General features: G+C 46.0%; 1 pseudogene; it reads left to right on the forward strand.

Annotated features, from left to right (window-relative positions):
* The first annotated feature begins 446 nt into the window (after positions 1-446).
* LOC131569700 (zinc finger protein 850-like) overlaps positions 447-21,835 on the forward strand; it is a 186,060-nt pseudogene continuing 164,671 nt past the window's right edge.

Raw genomic sequence — 21,835 nt, forward strand, 5'->3', positions numbered from 1 at the left:
TGCTCATCTCTTGTTTTTCCCCAAACCAGGATTTCCTATTGCCAACCCCTGGGAGTCTGTGAGGAAGAGGAAGATGCCCCGGGACACTGAGGCAGGTGAGGAGGAAGTCAGTGCCCCTTTCCCCTCTGTGCTGCTCCATCTCCCAGCCCAGCATGGCCCCCAGCTGCAGCACAGCCCTGGGGGGATCTCCTTCCCCTCCCCTCTGGCATGGAGGCAAATCCCATCCTGTCCTTGTCCTTCCTCCCCCAGAGCAGGAGCTGAGCATGGAGAGCAGGGAGGACAAATGCCCACAGCAGAACCTGGTGGAAGAGGCCGTTTTGAGCGGCTGCACGGTGCAGGAAGCCAACGGGGAGGAAAAGCTCCGGAGATGCCTCACGAGGAGGGGCTGCAAACGCAGATGATGGGGATCTGAGGAGGAAAGCCCACCCTAAGCCAGGGAGGTGGACAGAGCTTCAGCCAGAGCTCAGAGCTGGTGATCCCTGAGCAGCTCCATGATGGGGAGAAGCCCCACAAGTGCTTGAAGTGTGGGAAGAGCTTCAGCTGTAGGTCTCACCTGCTCCACCACCAGATGATCCACACTGGGGAGAAGCCCTATGAGTGTCCTGAGTGTGGAAAGGGCTTCAGAGACAGCCCCCAGCTCACCATCCACCATTGCATCCACACCGGGGAGCGGCCCTATGAGTGCTGGGAATGTGGCCAGAACTTCCTCCAGAGCCCCCACCTGACCTCCCACCAGAAGATCCACACTGGGAAGAGGCCCTACGAGTGTTCCGAGTGTGGGAAATCGTTTCAGACCAGCTCCCTTCTCCTTACACAGCAGCAGATTCACGCTGAGGAGAGGCCCTTCCGCTGCCCCAACTGCAGGAAGGGCTTCAAGCACAACTCCCACCTCACCAGGCACCGGCGCATCAACACCGGGGAGAGGCCCTACGAGTGCCCTGAGTGTGGGAAGAGGTTCAGGACCAGCTCAGTCTTGAATCAACACCAGTGGAGGCACCGCTAAGGGAAGCCCTGCAAGTGCCCCAGCTACAGGAGGAGCTTCATGCACTGCTCCAACTTCCTCTCCCATCAGAGAACCCTCATTGCAGAGAGCCCTGGTGACCCACATTCCCAATAATCCAAGTTGGGAAGACACCTGGCTGGTCTCTACATCATCCTGGATCCCAGTAGGCACCTGACTCAACGCTGGGGCAGGAACATCCATTGGAAGCTCCATATTGGAAACTCCTTGGGAAGAGCTGATTTTTTACCTTGTCTTGGTTTGAAAGATGGGTGTCTGCTAAGGAAGGCAGGAGCCCTCCTTGGAATGGAAAATGTAAACCTCCTTCCTCTGAATTATTAGAATCATAAAATTAAGGGGCTCTCAGGCAAAGATATGGGAATAGGAATAACAGTTCTTTACTGGTGTGTATAATAAAGCAAACAAAGAACAACAACTACAGCATTGACAGAGGCTCTGCTGCACAAACCCACAGGGGCAGCTGATCCCGGTGGCCCTGCAGGGCTCAGGGAGCACCAGAGTGGGCTGGCAAGATGTATCAGCAGGCAGGGGGTGTGGGGTGTGAAAAACACCTTCAATCTCCTGTGAAAATTTAAAAAGTTTAATAAAGAACAGTAGGAAACAAGGACCATATAGCAAAAGTTATTACAGCCAGGTGCATCTTGGCACTCAGCTGGGGATACCCCTTAAATACCTTTTCCCTTACACCAACCTTGTGAATATTCATAGACCCTTATGCATAGTAAACATTTCACCAAACCAGTTTATATGTTCCAAGAACTCCTTAGCATATCTCGTCCTTGGATCTGCTGTTTTAGAGCATGAGTGTTCCTGGCTTGTGGTTTTAGTCCTTTTTTTATCATCATCTTCAGTTTTGGGTCTGGTCCACACTGCCTTCAGACAGTGGTTGCTGATAGTTAGCAGATCTGTAGAGGTGTCCTCATCCTGTGTTCATTGTGTTAGGAAAATGAATCCGCAAACATCAGAGATTTATGCCCAGAAAGGAGACAGAGGAGTCCTTTGACTTTATTTGAATAAAGGGAGAGGCCATGGGGCATTCCCCTGGGGTCTCTCAAAATTTTGGAGGATGCAGCCTCCTTTTTATCCCAATTTCCCTTCTCTCTTCCCCCATTGGCTGCGGTGTTTGAGAGGCACAAACTTCCTGAAATACCTGATACCAAAGATTTCCCTCTAATGAATAATTTTAATTTTTAATTCTTAAGGAATTTAGGGGTTTCCCTCATTGTTTCTTTCATCTTTCAATGTCCAATTTCATTTATCAGCAAACCTAATTTCTTTTTTATTTGTAAAGGCAAATATCTTTTTCCATTGATCAGTGGAATCCTTCCCATTGTTTCTTTTATCTCTCAGTGCTAGTTTTGTTTACCAGCAGACCCACAGCTGGTTTGTAAAGACACATCTGCTGTTCCTCTCAATTGGATGTTATCCCAACCAAAGCAGGCATTTTAGCACAAGCATAATTATATCAGCTATTTCACTCTATGTCTAACCTTAATTAGCAACAGAAATACAAACTATATAGCAAAGTTATTTTAACACCACAGATATAAAATCCATTTTTACATTTGTGAAAAGCCAGTATTATAATATGTATCTATACCAGGGGCGGCAGGGCAGGGAGAGCCAAGCTCAGGGTCCCAGGCAGATGGGGATGGCTCCCTCTCTCAGTGAGGTGGGTGTTAATAAGGTCCCAGTGCAGTCTCACAAGCAGAGGCTCACCCTGATTTGCAGAAAAAACCCCACAATTTGTAGAAACTATAAAGCCAGTATGATCGATTTCAGCACTGGATGGTGCTCCCTAAGGACATAGGCACCTCCGAAAATTCCCAAGTCTATTTTACCTCTTAACTTGTTGCATATGCATAAAAGACATGTACATATGAGAGGAATGTGGGATTGTCTTTACAAACCTGCTGTGGGTCTGCTGCTAGATAAAACCAGCACTGAGAGATAAAAGAAACAATGGGAAGGATTCCACTGATCAATGGAAAAAGATATTTGCTTTTACAAATAAACTTTAGGGTTACTGATAAATGAAATTGTACGTTGCAAGATGAAAGAAACAATGGAGGAAACCCCTAAATTCCATACGATTTAAAAATTAAAAGAGGGGAGTTATACGTTTGAGGGAAATCTTTGGTATCAGGCATTTTGGGAAGTCTCTACCTCTCAAGTACCTCAGCCAATGGGGGAAGAGAAAAGGGAAATTAGGATAAAAAGGAGGCTGCATCCTCCAAAATTTTGAGAGACTCCAGGGGAATGCCCCATGGTCTCTCCCTTTATTAAAATAAAGTCAAAGGACTCCTCTGTCTCCTTTCTGGACATAAACCTCTGATGTTTGTGGATTCATTTTCCTGGCACACACGTATTAAACTGTCTTATAAATTTTATGAGCCTGGCAGTTGTTTTGTCACGTAGTCGTAACCCAGATTCAGTTTTTCCATCTGCTTCAGCCCCAGGGTCGGTGCGGGAGCCCCGTCTCCTTATCTCTCTTCAGCTTGGGTGTTTGCATTCCTTTCTAGGTAGCCTTGAATCTCCTTTGTTTTCTCTGCAGGCTTTTTTGGGAGCACACAAGTTAACAGACTACAGGAGATTAAACAGCAGACTTCAGCTAAATCTAAAATTGGTTTCTACCCCGAGTTAAATTTCTAACCCACAGCTGGAGAAGCAGCTCTGGGCTGGGCTCAGGAGAAACTCACAAATAAGAGAAGTGCAGCCAGATGCCCTCCTCCCTGAGCTTGATCACATCTTTTGTTTTCTTAAGTATCCAGTTGTTAGTGTTTCCTAGCAATTCTCTAAGTAAAAAGGAACAAAAGGACCCCCCAACATACCTTTGCACCCTAAAAATTCTGCTCTGTCCAATCGTTTCTTCTGGTGGCATTGAGCATAGCTGGATGATCCTTGGAGGTCTTTTCCAACCTAATTATTTTCCATCTTTATCCCATCAAAACACTCAAAATGGAGGTAACAATAAAGAAATTAAACAAAGAGATCTAAAGCTGCACCACTTCACTGGAATTTGCAGCTGAATTGGGGGTTCAGAGGAATATCTAGGAGGATGTGGGTGTTGTAGGGCTGTGGGGCCACAATCTACCACTGCTGTGCTGGCAGTTTGTCCCCCTGAGCCCGTCTGTTCTCCAGGAATTCTGGTTCTGTCCCAGTCTCTGGCCTGGCTCTCCCCATTTGGGGTGTCCCCCCAAAGTGCCCAAATCGCTGCTGAAGTGCCTGAGCTGCCCCTGGCTGGGGATGTTCCGGGATGTTCCTGCCCACCAACCTCTCCTGGTCAGTGCCGGGGGAGTGGGAGGGGGTTTGGGGGGTCCTGGGGGAATGGGGAGAGGCTTCAGTGGCTCTTGGGGTGTTTGTGGTGCTGGGAGGGCATTTGGGGGGCTTTTGTGGCAGACTGGGGGGGGGGGGGGGGGGTTGAGGTCCTGGCTGGGCTGTGTGGCTTGGAGAGAATTTGGGTAGGTTTTGGGGGAGATGGGAGGGGGATTTGGTGGCTCTTAGGACCATTTAGAATGCAGGGAGTGTCATGGATATATTTTCTAAAAAATTCTTTCGCTAGGATTTTTTTCCTGAGGAGCTGAGAAGCCTCAGAAAAGAAATGTAAACAATAACTATGTGATGGCTGTGGAATGTGATCTGGAGATGGTTTACCAACAGGTGCATCTTTGATTGGTCTCATGTGGTTGTTTTTAATTAATGACCAATCATAGGTCCAGCTGTCTCAGGACTCTGAGCAGTCACAAGATTTTATTGCTTTCTTTGCCAGCCTTCTGATGTCTCCTTTCTCTTTCTTTAGTGTAGCTTTAATATATCATTTTCTTATGTATCATAAAATAATAAATCAGCCTTCTGAAACATGGAGTCAATATTCTCATCTCTTCCCTCATCCTGGGGACCCTCAAACACCACCACAGACGGAGTGCTTTGGGGGAGTCCTGGCCAGGAGCTGTGGGGTGGTTTGGGGGGTCTGGGAGGGGTTTTAGGGCAGATTTGACCCCCCAAAGCAGACACCAGACCCCACCCCCCAAGATGCTGCCAGGGCTCTGTGGCTCCATGTTGGGGTTCATCCTCCTGGTGCTGCAGGAGAAGGTGAGGAGGGGCCCCCAGGGGCTCTGTGTGTCCCCTCATGCCAGTGTCACTCCCTTGTCCCTCCTCACAGGGCTCTCCTGCCCCAGCTCCTGCTCCCCAGAGGGAATTTGGGGAGGGGGCAGAGGGGGTGCACAGCCCCCATCAGGAGATGACCCCGGCCCAGCCCCTTTGTTCAGCACGAGGCTGGGCTCGGGGCTGATGGGAAGCAGATCCTGCAGCTGAGACAGTGTCACTGTGATGTTTTCTGAAAAATCCCTTTGCCAATGTGAAAAACGCCAATCACTTGTTTTTAAAATTTTAAAAGTTGAATAGTAATATAATGCTTATAACAATAGTAATACAATTAGGGTAATAATAATTTGGACAATTTGAATTAGTACAATATGAGACAATAGAGACAAAGAGTTACAGACGTCCAGGTACCTTTTCTGGGCAGCACGAGCCCAAAAAAGAACACACATTAAGAAATGATTAACCCTTAAAAGCAATGACCCGTTGCATATTCATACACGTCATACATGATGCGTAAATTCCATTCAAACACAGGATTCTGTCTGGTCATCGTCAACATCTTCCTCTGAATCCTAACAGCGCCTTAGAGGTGGGAAGAAGTTCCTTTCTTCTGATAAGCAGGCAATAAATTCTTTTTCTCTGAAAGATTTAGGGTGTCCTGTGGCTGCTATCTTGCTGTGAGTCCTTTCTAAGAAAAATAATCCTACATAGCATAGTTTCTATTTTAACAATTTTTATAACCTAAAACTATATTTAACACACTACTAAAGAGAATTAATAGAGCATTACTTTCTAACACAACACATATAATATTTATTTGAATATTTGCGAAAAGCCAATCATAAAGTACATGCATTTTTCACAGCCAGGATTTCTTCTCCTGGGAAGTTGAGAAGCCTCAGAGAAAAATGTAAATAATAATTATCTCATTGCTTCTCCTTGTGTTCTGCTGCTTTAGAATGTGGTAGGTGAGTCTTCCATTGGTTCCATGTGAATTGTGTTTTCTTAATGACCAATCACAGCCAGCTGTGTTGGACTCTCTGCGGAGTCACGGGTTTTTATTATTCATTCCTTTCTAGCCTTCTGATTTAGCCTTCCTTTTTCTTTGGCATAGTTTTAGTAGAATGTAATGTAATGTAATGTAATGTTATAATACAATGTAATATAATATAATATAATATAATATAATATAATATAATATAATATAATATAATATAATATAATCAGCCTTCTGAGAACATGGAGTGATATTCTTATATCTCACCTCATCCTGGGAACCTCACAACACCACAGACTCCCTGTTGGGAAGGATGAAAGTTTGACAAGAAATTCTCACAGATATGTGTGCTTGGCAGAAAGATCTCTGAATGTAGAACCTGAGAATGGAATAGAGATGGAAGCAAGTTTTGATAGAGAAGAAAAGAATTGCTGAGCTAGTCTCACTGGATAACCAAGGAGGCAAAGGATGTGTTAGTTAGAAGGGGTTTTTATGGCTTAGAGCAAAGGATAAACCCACCTCAAACAAGGAGATGCTTTTACCAAGCAGAAGGATACCACAGGCAAACAAGACACATGGCAAGTAGAAAAAAGGTCTCAGAACTTTCCATTGCAAGGAAACTGAAAAACAACTTCTAGCTTTAACTGTAATGTACTAACTTTTAGTGATTGGAGAATAGTACCATGAATATGGTAATTATAATAGTTATGATATAGGTATCATTATGATATGATATATTATATGATATGGTATTATATGATATTATTGATATAGTAATTATCATATGATACGACATAGTAGTTAGGCTATAGGTAAAAGTTAAGGTATAGATTGGTTGTGCTGTATTAAATTATTCGTATACTGCAAATAAAGGAATACAGGCTCCCTGGGAGAGTCCTGTAATTTTACCTGCACCCTAAAATCTGAGATTTCAATACTCACACCATATCACAGGATAAAATAATGACACTTGGCTTCATAGCGCTCTTTCAGTCTGTTATGTACTTCATCATTTAAGGATTATCCAATTAAGCTCTCCAGTTAGTGAAAGAAATCTTTATGCTCAGCAAAGAAAAGTATATAATGCATTGTAACCAAAATTAAAGGGTGTCCAGGCTTGTGTGCAGCTGGAGCTGACAGCTGTAGGCACAGGCTCTGTCACCCATGACCCTGGACTGCTGTAACCTCTGGGATGGAATAAACTGCAGTTTGTATACAATAAACTGCATTTTGGAGAGCCGCCTGGAGTCCCACATCTCTCATTTAGGCTCTTACAACCTTCCCCTTTGTCAAGTCCTCAGCCGTTGTACAGCTCATTAGAGAGGGTTGAGGGCTGGAGATGAAGGCTGCAGTGCCCACTCTGAAGAGGTGATAACAGCACTGTGCAGCTGGCACTGATCCAGGGTATGCTAAGGAGACCATGCCCAGTGGAAAAACAGCTCCTCAACATGGGATGGACAATTCTGGCCATCCCCTCCAGCCCCAGCCCTTTGTCTCAGTGGCCACCTGGGCCCTGCCTCACTGTCTGTGACATGACACTTGCCCACTGGATCCTGTTACAGCTGCTTTGCACCAACTTCCACCTCCTTTCACCCTAGACCTGGCTGTGAACAGGCATGAAAGGGTTGCTGCTAATTATTTAAAAATAAATTATTTAATTTAAAAAAAAATATATTAAAAGTAATAGCAACAAGAATAGCTCCCTGCCTGAAAAATACATATTACATGGTTGGCTCTTCACATATATTAGAAGGAATAATATACGTGTTATATTGTATTAATTAGTAGTACTGTATTTTTTAAGTAGTGTGGTAAATATAGTTTTAGGCTACAACATATTATTAAAATAAAAACCATGCCATGTAAGATACTTTTAACTGGCTCAAAGAATAGATAAGATAATAAAGAAATTCTTCGCACAGAAATAACAGCAACAAGACACCCAAAATCCCAGAGAGAAGAATTATTGCCTCCTTATCAGGAAGAATCAGGCTTTTCTACCTCCTTTCAGACTCCGTGGAGCCAAACCTTGATTTACAAGATGAAGGGGGAGAAGTTGACAATAAACAGAAGAATCCCTAGTTTGAAAGGAATGTCTGCATCATGTATGAGATATTTTAATATGCAACAGGCTGTTGCTTTTAAGGGTTAATGCTTTGTTAGCATGCCATGCTTTCAAGAGGAAAGCATCCAAATGTCAGTAATTCTTTGCTTTTTATTTTCTTTATTGTCTTAACTCTGTCCAAATTCTTATTGCTCTAATTTTTATTACTATTTTATAACCATTTTATTACTATTGAACTTTTAAAATTTTAACACAAGTGATTGGGGATTCTCACACCAGGAACCCCTCAGAGCCCCACAAGTCCTGGCCCCAGTGAGGCTGACAGCTTCCCTCCCAAAATGCTGCATTCAGTTCTGACCCAGCACTAAGAAATCCAAGAAGAAAACAGAAATCTGATGACAGAATCTTGCAAAATCCCATACAAGAACATTCTGTTATAAAATCACAAGTATTAACAGAAGCTGAGAAAGTCAACAACATTAGAAAATGATGCTGTAGATGAATAATGAGATGGATGGTTGGCTCTCACAATTAAAGAGTGAATATTAAATATATGCTAAGAGAAGTTTTGTAGATTTATAGTTATGTGTGTGTGAAAAACGCCAATCACTTGTTTTTAAAAATTTTAAAAGTTTAATAGTAATAAGATGGTTATAAAAATAGTAACACAATTAGAGTAATAACAGTTTGGACAAATTGAATTAAGACAATATGAGATAATAAAAACAAAGAATTACAGATGTCCGGGTACCTTTTTCTGGGCATCACGAGCCCGGAAAAAGACCCCCGCTAACAAAGGATTAACCATTAGGAACAGTAGCCTGTTGCATATTCATACACTTCATACATGATGCATAAATTCCATTCAAACACAGGGTTCCGTCTGGTCAGTGTCAGCTTCTTCCTTCTAATCCTAACAGCGCCTCCAAGGTGGGAAGAAGTTCCTTTCTTCTGATAAGAAGGCAATAAATTCCTTTTTCCTGAAAGATTTAGGTGTCCTGTGGCTGCTATCTCGCTGCAAGACCTTTCTGTTAAACAAAGCATCTTACATAGCATAGTTTCTGTTTTAACAATTTTTATAGCCTAAAACTATATTTAACACAGTACTTAAGAGAATTAATACAGCATTACTTTCTAATACAACACATATAATATTCATTTTAATATTTGCAAAAAGCCAATCGTAAAATACAGGCATTTTTCACAATCCCCACTCTTATTCTTTGTAAATCATTTGGCTTGAGCAATATTTCTTATCTACTTGCATCTTCTGGACTCTGCTGGCAAAATAAAACAGGGGATTACAAAAGGAAAAAATATATATAAACAGCTGTAACACATAAAATGAAAGATCTTCATTTCTTCTAATACATTACCCCACCGGCTAGGTTTTAACATTGTTTTCTAATTTTTGGACTGGTACCTGGGTTGTTTTATGTATATATATATATTTCTTCTTTGATTTCTTTTGCTTTTTCTAGAATGACTTTTCTGTGGTCATCAATTTTCAACAATCTGATATATTGAACTTTCCACAAACACCTCCTTCTTTGGCCAATAAATAGTCCAAAGCCAACCTATTCTGATACCCTACAGTTTTTGTTTGACTTAGCTGACTTGGTATTAACTCTAATGCTTGGGCAGCCTTATTTACTACCATTTCTGTAACTGCTTGGAGTCTTGTAATATGATTCAACAGATGATTTGGAGTCAATATAGAGTTAGATTGCTGTGCTGGTTTTACCTTTTCGTTTATGATTTGTTTTTTTACTAAATCTTAAACCGTATCTTCAAGATTAAATTTAAAACAAATCCATCTCTCTCCTTTTGGACATTCAATTCCAAATGTATTACCGCTTTTTCCTAAGTTTCTTGTAGTCCAATAATTTACTCCGTTTTGCCTACAGGTTCTTAATTTGGATGGGTTATAACAGTGGCTGTTGACATGGGTGTGTGTAATAAAAGAGGAACTTTGGTTTCTTTCCATGTGATACTTTCTGTAGCCTTTTTGACACAATCTTGCTGGTATCCTGAAAAGGAAAAGACAACAAATGAGTGCCAGAAACAGGAATAACAGAGGTCCAGTACACCTTATACTTCCACCTCCCATGCCTGTGAGGCTGCAACCCACAGCAGGTGTATTTGATCTTCCTGGTGTCAAAATACAGAGGCCAATCTTGTCTTGCCCTCTATTTCCTTGTCACTTTCTCCTAACTACTTTCCAGGCAAATTGTTTTTGACACCCTTTAACTGTGGTGTCCTACTGTTCCTCAGGTATCTCTCATTCAACAGGCACTAATGATTGCCATCCACAAAAGCAAGTTATTACTTTAACACTTTTTGCAATAAGAGCATAAATTTTGTGAACCACAATACTAATTACTTTCACAATTCCAGCATTTACTTATAACCTAGCTAGCATATCCAGTATTGGAATGAACCAAATAAAGTTTACTGATGGAAATGGTAATTCCCCTTCTCCCCTGTACGATTCCTAGGCTAAGGTCAGAATACAAAACCAGTCTTGATCCTTCTATCTGAAGTATTCCTCCCCAAAGGAGATGTTTTATTCAGGTAGTGCTCAAAACCAGTGATATAAGTGTTATCTTATTTCTTAATTCAGTGTTATTCTTTGTAGATTTCTTAGATAATTTGAGTTTTTCTAAACTATTACCACTCAGTCCCCATTGGAAAGTCAGTTCGGTATCAGTCGGTTTAAATGTGATAGTCCATTCCTCAGGTTTCTTCACAAGTCCTTTGATTCCGCTGGCATGAATCCACCCTCTTTCCATGATTCTGATTGTTGCTTCAGTAGTACCTGGAAAGGACTTCTTAATAGCATAGTAATAAAAGAAAGATAATACTGCATTAACTTTTACCATTCACTTTTCTTCCAAACTTTCTGGGTTTAGCTAAAAGCTTTCTCTACAGCAGCCTCTTCTTCAGGAAAAAAAAACCTTCTCGTTAACAGCAAACAAAACACACAAAAGAAAAAAACCAAAAAACTTCTTACTTAAGAAAAACAAACTGCTTTGTGAGGTTTGGACAGTCATCAATCTTTGCTTTGATTTTTATCTTTTAGTGCTAGTCCCCCCTCCCCATCTCTTCACTGCCTTGCTATCAGTGCTGTTCTTCACCCTTCCCACGGTGCTGCCCCTTGGCTGCAGGGCCGGAGCAGGGGAGAGCAGCCCCGGGCATGGGGACCCTGGGGGCTGCCTTGGGTCTCTTTTGCCCTCTCTCTCCCTCTCTCTCTCTTCTTCTCTCTCCTTCTCTTTCCTTCTCTCTCTCTTTCGGCCCACTTACCGGGCCCATGCTGCCATCCTGGGCTCGGGACCCCGACAGTCTGGGAGCCCCCCAGCAGCTCTGCCCCGGAGCCAGCCCGCTCCTGGCCGCAAACCTGTGTCCTCTGCTGCCAGCACTGCCGCGGGTCACCTCCATGGATCGGTCCCTGCCGCAGCCCCCGAGACCCCGCTGCTCGTAGGGAGCGCTCAGACACCTCCCAGCCTTGACAACCCCAAACTTGGCGTGCCCAGGTGCTCCTGACATTCTTTTTCTTTCTCTCGTCAACTTATCCTCTTTTCCCTTCAAGCTTGGCCTGTTCTGCTAAGGCTTTTCTGGACCCCAGTGTGGCATTGAATAACCTCTTAACAATCATGTGTTAAGATACATCCCTACCTTTCATGCAAAAAACCTTCATTCACACTTCTGCTCTCTTCTAGCACCAAGATGTCATCACTTCACATTCTAACATCTCAGAGTTTCCTAACTACCTCTCTACTTCAACTTCTCTCTTTCTTCTCTCTAAATTGTAACCTTTATGGGGTCGATATTTAATCCTCCCCTATTTCCTTCTCCAGCCTAAACTTCTTTGTTGATTTTTTTTTTCTTCATCCTCTTGGCGTAATTTCAAAACTCTAGCTGTCATTTTCCTCTTTTCTGATATCTCTTATTCTTAATTGCACTTGTAAGACTCTTCCCAATAAATTGCTACCTGCCCCTGGGACCAATAACACATCTCCCATCTAAATTTTAGTTTCTTCCCTCCATTACCACATCTTTAATGACTAGAAATGTAAAACTTTCTCTTTTTGCCCCTGTTACTTTCACTATATGTTTGCTCACACTATAACCTTTTGGAACGTTTAACAGGCAGGTTCTCTCTCCCCCTGTGTCTATTACAAATTCTAATTCTTCTTCTCGGGGACCCACTTTTAAAGTTATCACAGGCTCCAGATGGTATTTGTCCCCCCCAAAAAATTAGAGCCTATGACTTTTTTATTTTTTTTATGTGCCCATTTCTTTAAAGATTTTCAGATCTTCTGCTTACTTAGGACCATTTTCCTTTTTCTCTCAAGTTTGTTTATCTATTTAGTTGGAGTTTCTTCTTTCCCCTTGAAAAGCTGTCCCTCAAAAACATTTTGTTTTCGCATTTCGCCTTTGATATGCTGTCTCATTCATTCTCTTGGTTATGTAATTACGATAACTATTCATGTATTTACTACCCTCCTCATTATTTTAACCCCACTCAGGAGGTACAGTTGGCATTTTGTCTTCTCTGGGGGTCCTTGCGGATTATCTTTTTCTTAAGCTTTTGTTTCAGTTGCTCTGATTAATTGCATTTCTTCTTGAGAAAAATATTATTTTAATTACCAACCGCATCTCTTCTCAAGTATAAATGTTTGGACCTAAAAATTGGTCTAATTGTTCAGCTATGTCTATGGGATTCTCCAAATATCTCTTTTATTTATTTCTTAAAATTTCAGACTTCAGACGAAGTCAAAGGAGCATTTACAAACTCTGATCCGTCCCCTCCTATGAGAACCTCTCTTAATGGAAATAGACCAATCCCTTTATCCCCTTCTTTTTGGATTTTTATCTTCTATAGCCTTTCTCCTGTATATTTAGGAAGAATCAAGAGAGGGCTTTCTTCTAACTGAACTTTTAGTGTTTCGATAAGGTGATTCCTTTAGAGTTTCTCTGAGCAGCCGGAGCTGTGGTTACCAAGGGAACGGAGCTCGGGGCAGGACAGGGAGACTCGGCGTGACTCAGAGTCTCGCTCCTCCAAAGGCGGGGTCTGCAGCCGGGATCGCCCGAGGGGATCGGCACAGCTCAGGTCTCGGTCCTCCAAAGGCGGGGTCTGCAGCCGGGATCGCCCGAGGGGCTGTTCCGGTGCAGACCGAGCTGGAGTGTGGATAGCGCCCGCATGGCTCACGGTGGCTGATCTGGCAGAGACAGAGCAGCCGACTGACCCCGGCTGCAGCAGAGGGAGCCGACAGAGTCAGGGCAGCTGGGGATGGGACAGACGGGACCCTCCTTCGGTGCGGTGAGCGCGGTAACCTCGGTGCACACGGCAGGACAGACCTGCACCCCCTGCACGAACTGCGGAGCGGCCGCGGGCCAGGCGGCCGGGACTGAGGCTGACGGACTGGGACAGACGGGCTGGGACAGACGGGCTGGGACAGACGGACTGGGACAGACGGACTGGGACAGACGGACTGTGCCGGAGCCGGCACAGGGGCTGGGGGGGTGCAGCTGCGAACGAGTGGGGGAACGAACGGCAATGGATGAGGTAATTTTGTTCTCAGCTTTGTACTTTCCCCGTTTTGCTTTTATTGCCTTTCAAAAATGTTATTTTCTTACAGCCTCCCCCCTCCCCAGCATGTTGTATGCTCTTTTTCTTCTGAATTAAACGGTTTTTACAAATAAATCCACAGTTTAACAAATCTAAACTTCTGCTTGGATACTTTGAAATGGTCGACGAGCTAACTCACGACCTTCTCATATTGTTTTCCTCATCACCCTTTTATTTATCTTTTGTCAAATTATACATCTTTCAGGTAATTGTTTTTCTACTCTAAAAATCTCAGTGCACCCATAGTGGCTTAAAAAAATGATCACACAAAGCCTGAGTATCCCACCGGGCTTTTTGATACATGTCGTCTGCTATTCCCTAGTAAGTGTTTTATTATCTAATTGTCTTCCATCAAGATGTTTCTATTTTCCCGATTTATCTTGTTCACCACCTATCTTGTTTTAATTCCCGGTTTTTTGTTTGTTTTTTTTTTTTTTTTTTCCTTCTCTAAACTTTGGAATTTCCAATTTTTCTTCATTTGGAGTTAATATTAGCTCTTTCAGCTCTATTTTCTGCTGCATCTTTAGCTTCTTGATCTGCCAATTATTTCTTCCAGTTTCTGGGTCTTTACCTTTTGGTGTCCTTTAATATGTACTATTGCTATCTCTCTTAGGTAATTTTAATGCCTCTAAAACCTTGAAAATAAGTTTCTCATGTACTAATCTTTTTCATCTTTAATTAAGTAATCTCCCTTTTTAAATTTTTCTTGAGGCATGTGCTACTCTAAAGGCATCCCTTGAATCGATATATAACTCCTTTCTTTTGTGTTAAATTTTCTAATGCTCTTTTTAAGTATATAATTCACAAGTTTGCATGTTTTTCTCATCAACTTCTGCGTACCCTGTATTTTGCAAGGAGTTGTATTTCTGTTTGTTAACATAACTCCCAAAGTGCTGTCTTGGGGTATTTCTGTTGGTAATTTTTTCTGCTTTTCTTTTCCTGTATCCACCTTACTGGATTTCTGTCTCATTTTTCAATTTTCTATCTATTCATCTCCTGCTTCTGTTTTTCACTTTTTACCAACAACTTAAATACCACTTTTCTTTCAACTACTTACACCCAAAAAAACCCCTTTTTCTCACACTGCTTTTCAATACAATCCACCTCCCTCCAAGGAGATATGGTAAGGCTTAAAATGCACAATCGACATTACCTATACTTTCATTCATCTACATTCACTCACTTTTATTTCTCATTCACTTTCACACATTCCTTCACACTCTCAAGACACAGAGTGGATCCTTATTGCTAGAAAATCACAGGTCCTTGTGGCCCCCTCTTTTGCTTTGGGGTTTACCTCCAGATCTCAGTGTCACCAGGCCCCCTAGAAGGGCCCTGACTCTGGCTGCCTCTGGTGTCCGTTCCCCTGTGAGGCTGTCTGCGTGTCTTTCACACTCTTCAGCTACGGCCCCCTCACACGCCCAGGGAACGCTAGCTTGGTTCGCAGGTCACTCACTCCTCTTTGGCCCAGAAGCCCCCACCTACCCGGGAGCTACAGCCTGGTGCATAGGTCACTCACTCCTCTTTCCACTGCCTCCCCCTTCCCACCTGCCCGGGAAGTTGAGGCTGACTTTGTGTGGGTCTCACTCGCACACACCACAAAACAACAATAAGGTACCTTTTACTTTCACATCACCTATTACAAGTTTAGGTGTTACTGGCCAGTCCTGGTGCTATTGGATATCCCTCAACCCAGCTGTGTTATCCAACCCAAAATGCTCTTGGGCAATTTTTCCCTCAATCCTGCCATGTTGTCCAACCCCAGATGCTCTTGGGTATTTTTCCCTCAATCCAGCTGTGTTGTTCAACCCCAGATGCTCTTGGGCATTTTCTGTCCCTCAACCCAGCGGTGTGGTACAACTACAGATGCTCTTGGGCATTTAATTTGTTTTGCTGTGTTGTCCAACCCTGGATGTTCTTGGGCATTTTTTATCCCTCAATCTGGCTGTGTTGTTCAACCCTGGATCCTGTTGGGCAAAAATTTTTCCCTCAATCTAGCTGTGTTGTCCAACCCTGGATACTGTTAGGCAAAATTCTCATCCCTCAATCTAGCTGTGTAGTCCAACCCCAGATGCTGTTGGGTAAAATTTTCGTCCCTCAATCTAGTTGTGTTGTCCCACCCTGAGTGTTCTTGGGCATATCCTCACTCCGACAGAATTCTGCTCAACCCTGCTCTTGGATGCTCTTGGAATATAAATCCCTGAACCCAGCAGGTTTTAGGGGCCCCTCCTGTCCCGTTTCCTAGTGGATTGGGCTAGGAAACCTTGCTGCCTACCTCCGAGGGGTCCAGCTCCTGCCTGAGACCCAGTCCCAGTCATCCCAGGGGTTCTTTCACTCTCTTATCACTCGCTTCGTCTCTTTACTGGTCGTTTTTCTCGCGAAAAGAGGAAAACGCAGCATGGGAGACTCCTCACTCACTTGGCAGGTCTGGGACAACCAGCCCGCCTCTCATTCACACACATTCATCCCCCCCCCCTGTTCCTGCCCCCCGCCCGAGAAATACTTACCAATCCTTTTTCCTTCCCGGGTTCTTCGTGCGCACTACTACTCTTAGGGGCCAATTACCACAGTTGTAGGGAGCCTTTTTTTTCCCTTCTCTTTGTTTTATTGCCTCCTTTTGTCCACAGATCCTAACCTGCGTCTGTCAGTCACTTCAGGGGAAACAAAGCGAGGCTGCCGAATAGGGCAGGGCGCGCCTTCCCCACTCTGACTCTCCTAAAGCACAGGCAGCGAGGTGCTAGCAACCATCCTCTGCTACCAAATTATGAAAAACACCAATCGCTTGTTTTTAAAAATTTTAAAAGTTTAATAGTAAAAAAAATGGTTATAAAAATAGTAACACAATTAGAGTAATAACAGTTTGGACAAATTGAATTAAGACAATATGAGACAATAAAAACAAAGAGTTACGGACGTCCGGGTACCTTTTTCTGGGCATCACGAGCCCGGAAAAAGACCCCCGCTAACAAAGGATTAACCATTAGGAACAGTAGCCTGTTGCATATTCATACACTTCATACATGATGCATAAATTCCATTCAAACACAGGATTCCGTCTGGTCAGTGTCAGCTTCTTCCTTCTAATCCTAACAGCGCCTCCAAGGCGGGAAGAAGTTCCTTTCTTCTGATAAGAAGGCAATAAATTCCTTTTTCCTGAAAGATTTAGGTGTCCTGTGGCTGCTATCTCGCTGCAAGCCCTTTTTGTTAAACAAAGCATCTTACATAGCATAGTTTCTGTTTTAACAATTTTTATAGCCTAAAACTATATTTAACACAGTACTTAAGAGAATTAATACAGCATTTCTTTCTAACACAACACATATAATATTAATTTTAATATTTGCAAAAAGCCAATCATAAAATACATGCATTTTTTGCAGGGGGGTTTCAGGTAGCTCTGGGGTGAATTTTGGAGGGAAGTGGGGGGGTCTGAGAGTCCTGGGGAGTTTTGGGGGTCTTGGGGAGGGTTTGGGGGTCCAGGGTGATTCTAGGCCAACCCTGGGGGGCTCTGGGGGGTTTGGGGTTCCTGGAGAGGTCTCGGGGGAGAATTGGGGGTCCCGGGGGGTCCCAGGCCCACCCTGAACCGAGGTCTGGGGGTTTCGGGGGGGAGGGGGCACAGCAGGGGTTCCTCCCCCCCCCTTCCGGATTTTGGGGGGGTCTCCCATGGTGACCCCTCCGCAAAAAGCTCTGAGGGCCCCCAGAAGTGGCTCCTGTTCCACCGGCCGGTGCCCCCTGATCCAGGACAGCCCCACTGAGTCTGGGGGGTTCTGGGGGGATTTGTGGGGATTTTGAGGTTTTGCGAGGCTGTTTGGGAATTTCAGGGTGGCTTTTTTGGGCTTTGGGGGATTTTGTTGGGAGTTTGGGGGGAATTATTGGGTTTTTGGGGGAGAATTATTGGGTTTAGAGATGCTTCTGTGATTTTGGGGGTTTTGGTGATTTGAGGTGTTTTGGATTTGGGGTGTTTTGTTGGGGTTGTGGGGGTTTTTGGGGGGGATTTATTGAAATTTTTGGGAGTTTTTTAAAATTTTGGTGACTTCCACTGGGATTTTTGGTGCTTCTCTGGGGTTTTTGAGGGTTTTCTTGTATTAGTCCAATCCCTCCCAGTATGATCCAAAGATGGCTCCACTGTGCTCCCAGTCCCTGCCAGTATGAACCAGTTGTGCTCCACATAGTTCCAGTTGCTCTCTTTCACCCTCATTTGTTCCAGTCCGTCCCAGTATGTCCCAGTATAGCCCAGTTCCCTCCAGCATGTTCCCAGTCACTCCCAGTTGCTCCCAGTTGGGTTTTTGGGGGATGTTTGGAGAATGAAGCAGTCCAAGGCTGAGCGGAAAAGGCCCCTCGGGGGGACATCAGGGGGTGCTGATGGCGGCTGCTGGCAGAGGCAGCCTGGAGGAGCAGAGCCCTGTGTCCCCCAGGAGCCCAAAGTGGGGAGCCCAGAGAGGGGGGAGCGCTGCCATTGGCAGGAGCCTCAAAAGCCTGGAGGGAGCAGGGGGGACTCCTTGGAGCTGCTGCAGCCCAGAGCAGAGAATGAGGGGAGAAGGGAGCCCGGGAGCCCAAAGAGCCCTGGCATCCCAAAATGGGGAGAGCGAAGAGGGGGGAGTTTTTAGGATTGCTGGGACTGCCAGCAGCCTGGGCAGGGCGGGCACCGAGGAGAAGGGGGACCCCCAATCCAAGCGGGACCCCATGCAGCTGGGACAGGGGGGAACCCCTGAACACCCGAGGGGAGGGACCAGGGACAGGGAACTCCTGGGAGGCTTTTCCAGGGCTGAATCTTGGTGTTTGGGAGGTTTTCGTGAAGCACAGATGGCCGGTGACTTGTAGAGATGGACTTGGGCAGAGGGACCTTCAAACTCAACATGCTCATCCCTTGTTTTCCCCAAACCAGGATTTCCCATTGCCAACCCCTGGGAGTCTATGAGGAAGATGCCCTGGGGCACTGAGGCAGGTGAGGAGGAAGTCGCTGCCCCTTTCCTCTCTGTGCTGCTCCATCTCCGAGCCCAGCATGGTCCTGGCTGCAGCTCAGCCCTCGGGGGGATCTCCTTGCCCTTGCCTGTGGCATGGAGGCAAATCCCATCCTGTCCTTGTCCTTCCTCATCCAGAGCAGGAGCTGAGCATGGAGAGCAGGGAGGACAAATGCCCGCAGCAGAACCTGGTGGAAGAGGCCGTTTTGAGTGGCTCCACGGCGCAGGAAGCCGACGGGGAGGAAAAGCCCCGGAGATGCCGCACGAGGAGGGGCTGCAAACGCAGATGGCAGGAATCTGAGGGGGAAAGAGCCAGCCTGGGCTGGGAAGGCGGCCAGAGATCAAGCCAGAGCTCGGAGCTGGTGCTCCATGAGCAGCTCCATGATGGGGAGAAGCCCCACACATGTGTGGAGTGTGGGAAGAGCTTCAGGTGGAACTACAAGCTCATCGAGCACCAGAGGACCCACACTGGGGAACGGCCCTACGAGTGTGGGGAGTGTGGGATGAGCTTCAGCCGGAGCTCCCACCTGACCAGCCACCAGAGGACCCACACTGGAGAACGGCCCTACGAGTGTGGGGAGTGTGGGATGAGCTTCAGCCGGAGCTCCCACCTGACCAGCCACCAGAGGACCCATACTGGGGAGAGGCCCTACGAGTGTAGGGAGTGTGGACAGAGCTTCAGGCAGAGCTCCAGCCTGATCAGCCACCAGAGAACCCACACTGGAGAACGGCCCCATGAGTGTGGGGAGTGTGGAAAGAGCTTCAAGTGGAGCTGTGACCTGATCAAGCACCGGAGGATCCACACTGGAGAAAGGCCCTACAAATGTGGGGAGTGTGGGAAGAGCTTCAGGGGGAGCTCTGACCTGATCAAGCACCAGAGGATACACACTGGCGAACGACCCTATGAGTGTGGGGAATGTGGGAAGAGCTTTAGGGACCATGACACCCTGATCAGGCACCAAAAGATTCACACTAGGGAGAGGCCTTACGAGTGTTCCGAGTGTGGGAATAGATTTCGGTTCAACTCCCATCTCCTCCTGCACAATCTGAGTCACACAGAGGAGAGGCCCTTCTTCTGCCCTGAGTGTGGGAAGGGATTTAAGTACAACTGCCAACTCATCACCCACCGGCGCATCCACACAGGGGAGAGACCCTACAAGTGTGGGGCATGTGGGAAGAGCTTCTCACAGAGCTCTCATTTGACCCGACACCAATACAGCCACCGGTAAGGGAAGCCCTGCGAGTCCCCTGAGTGCAGGAAGAGCTTTGTGCTCTGCTCCAGCTCCATCCCCCACTGGAGGAGGCACTTTGGGCACAGCCCTGGTGACCCACATTTCCTGTGATCCATGTTGGGAACACACCTGGCTTCTTATTCTTTTGGTTTGGCCTTAATTTTCTTGTCTTTTCCATCTCTTTGCAGTCCAAAGGTGAAGAGGGATCGATCTTTCACCTCAAAACCACTCAAATCATACTGAAAACAGCTCAATCTTAACACAAAAAGGCTCAATCCTACCTCAAATTGCTTGTTCCCACCTCAAAATCTCAATCCTATGCCAAACTCACTCCATTCCACAGGTACCGGGGTGAGATGGGGTTGGAAGGAGATGGGAGAAATGGGATCCCAATTTGGGAGCGATAGGATGGTATGGGAGCGTAGGAGCGATTGGATGGGGATTGTGTGGGGCTGGGTTTGTGGGATGTATTTGATAGCAAATAAAACTCTCAGACTTATTGCTTTCTCTCCCGTTCATGTTCAGTCCATTGCAGTTCTGTTTGCAGAGTGCTGCCTCCCAGAGTGCCCCCTCACAGTTGCCGCCCTTGGCCTGAGCCTGCCCCTTTCCCCTCACGGTTCCGCCCTTTCCCTGCCCCCTTTCCCCTTATGGCTCCCACCCTTTCCCTGCCCCCTTTGCCCTCACGGTTCGACCTTCGGGAACGGGGAGGGAGGAGGAGGGAGGGAGGGAGGAGGAGGGAGGGAGGAAGAGGCTGAGCGGCAGCAGAAGCAGCTGGAGAAGGGGAGAGGGAACCCTGAAGTCGCCGCTGCCCCGGGAGCATCACCCCCCATCCCACAGGTGCCCGGGGAAGGGGGAGCTCGGCCCAAACCTGCTGGGGGGTGCCTGGGTTTGGGGTTTTATTCAGGGGAAGTTTGGAGCTGGCAGGGCTCCAAAGCCGAGCCGCAGATGGCCCTCGGGGGGACATCCGGGGTCTCCAGGAGGTGTTTTTGGAGGGTCCCAGGGCCCACAGTGGCTGCTCCCAGTATGAGCCCAGTCCCTCCCAGACATTCCCTATGATGATGCAATTTGATCCCAGCACAGTCCCAGTTCTTCCCAATTTCATCCAGTGTGTTCCTAGTTCTCCCAGTTGTCCCTAGCATAGTCCTAAGCACTCCCAGTATGATCCCAGTCTCTCCCACCAGGTCCCTAGTCCTTTCCACTTGCCTCCAGCGTGTTCCCAGTTCCCCCAGCACATTCCCAGTGGCTCCTAGTCCGGTCCCAGTCACCACCCATATGGCCTCAGACACTCCCAGTATATCCCAGTTGCCCTGAACATTCTCATAGTCATTGCCAGGCACTCCGTTACCTTAGGGTGGTTCACTTGCCCCCTGTTTTATCCCAGTTGCTCCCAGTTCCTCTAATTATGTCCCCCAGCATGGGCCTGGTAGCTCCCAGTAACCCCCAGTCAGGGTCCAATCACACCCACTCTGATCCCAGTATGATTGTAGCCACTCCCAGTATGATCCCAGTCACTTGCAGTCTAATCCCAGTTGCTCTCAGACACTCCCAGTAAGATTTCAGTGCCCCCAGTGTTATCCCAGTTGCTCCCTGTCAATGCCAGCATGACCCCAGTAGCCTCCAGTATGATCCCAGTGTCTCCCTGTCTCTCCTAGTTTATCCCAGTTGCTTCCAGCTTGTTCCCAGTCACTCCCACTTCTTCCCAGTTGCTTTCAGCATCATTCCAGTTGCTCCCAGTCAATCCCTCCATGATTCCAGTCCCTCTCAGAGTGATCCCAGTTGGTCCCAGCATGGGCCCAGCTGTTCCCAGTGTGCTTCCATCACTC

This window comes from Ammospiza caudacuta, chromosome 31 (assembly GCF_027887145.1).
Source record: "Ammospiza caudacuta isolate bAmmCau1 chromosome 31, bAmmCau1.pri, whole genome shotgun sequence".
Classification (NCBI taxonomy): Eukaryota; Metazoa; Chordata; class Aves; order Passeriformes; family Passerellidae; genus Ammospiza; species Ammospiza caudacuta.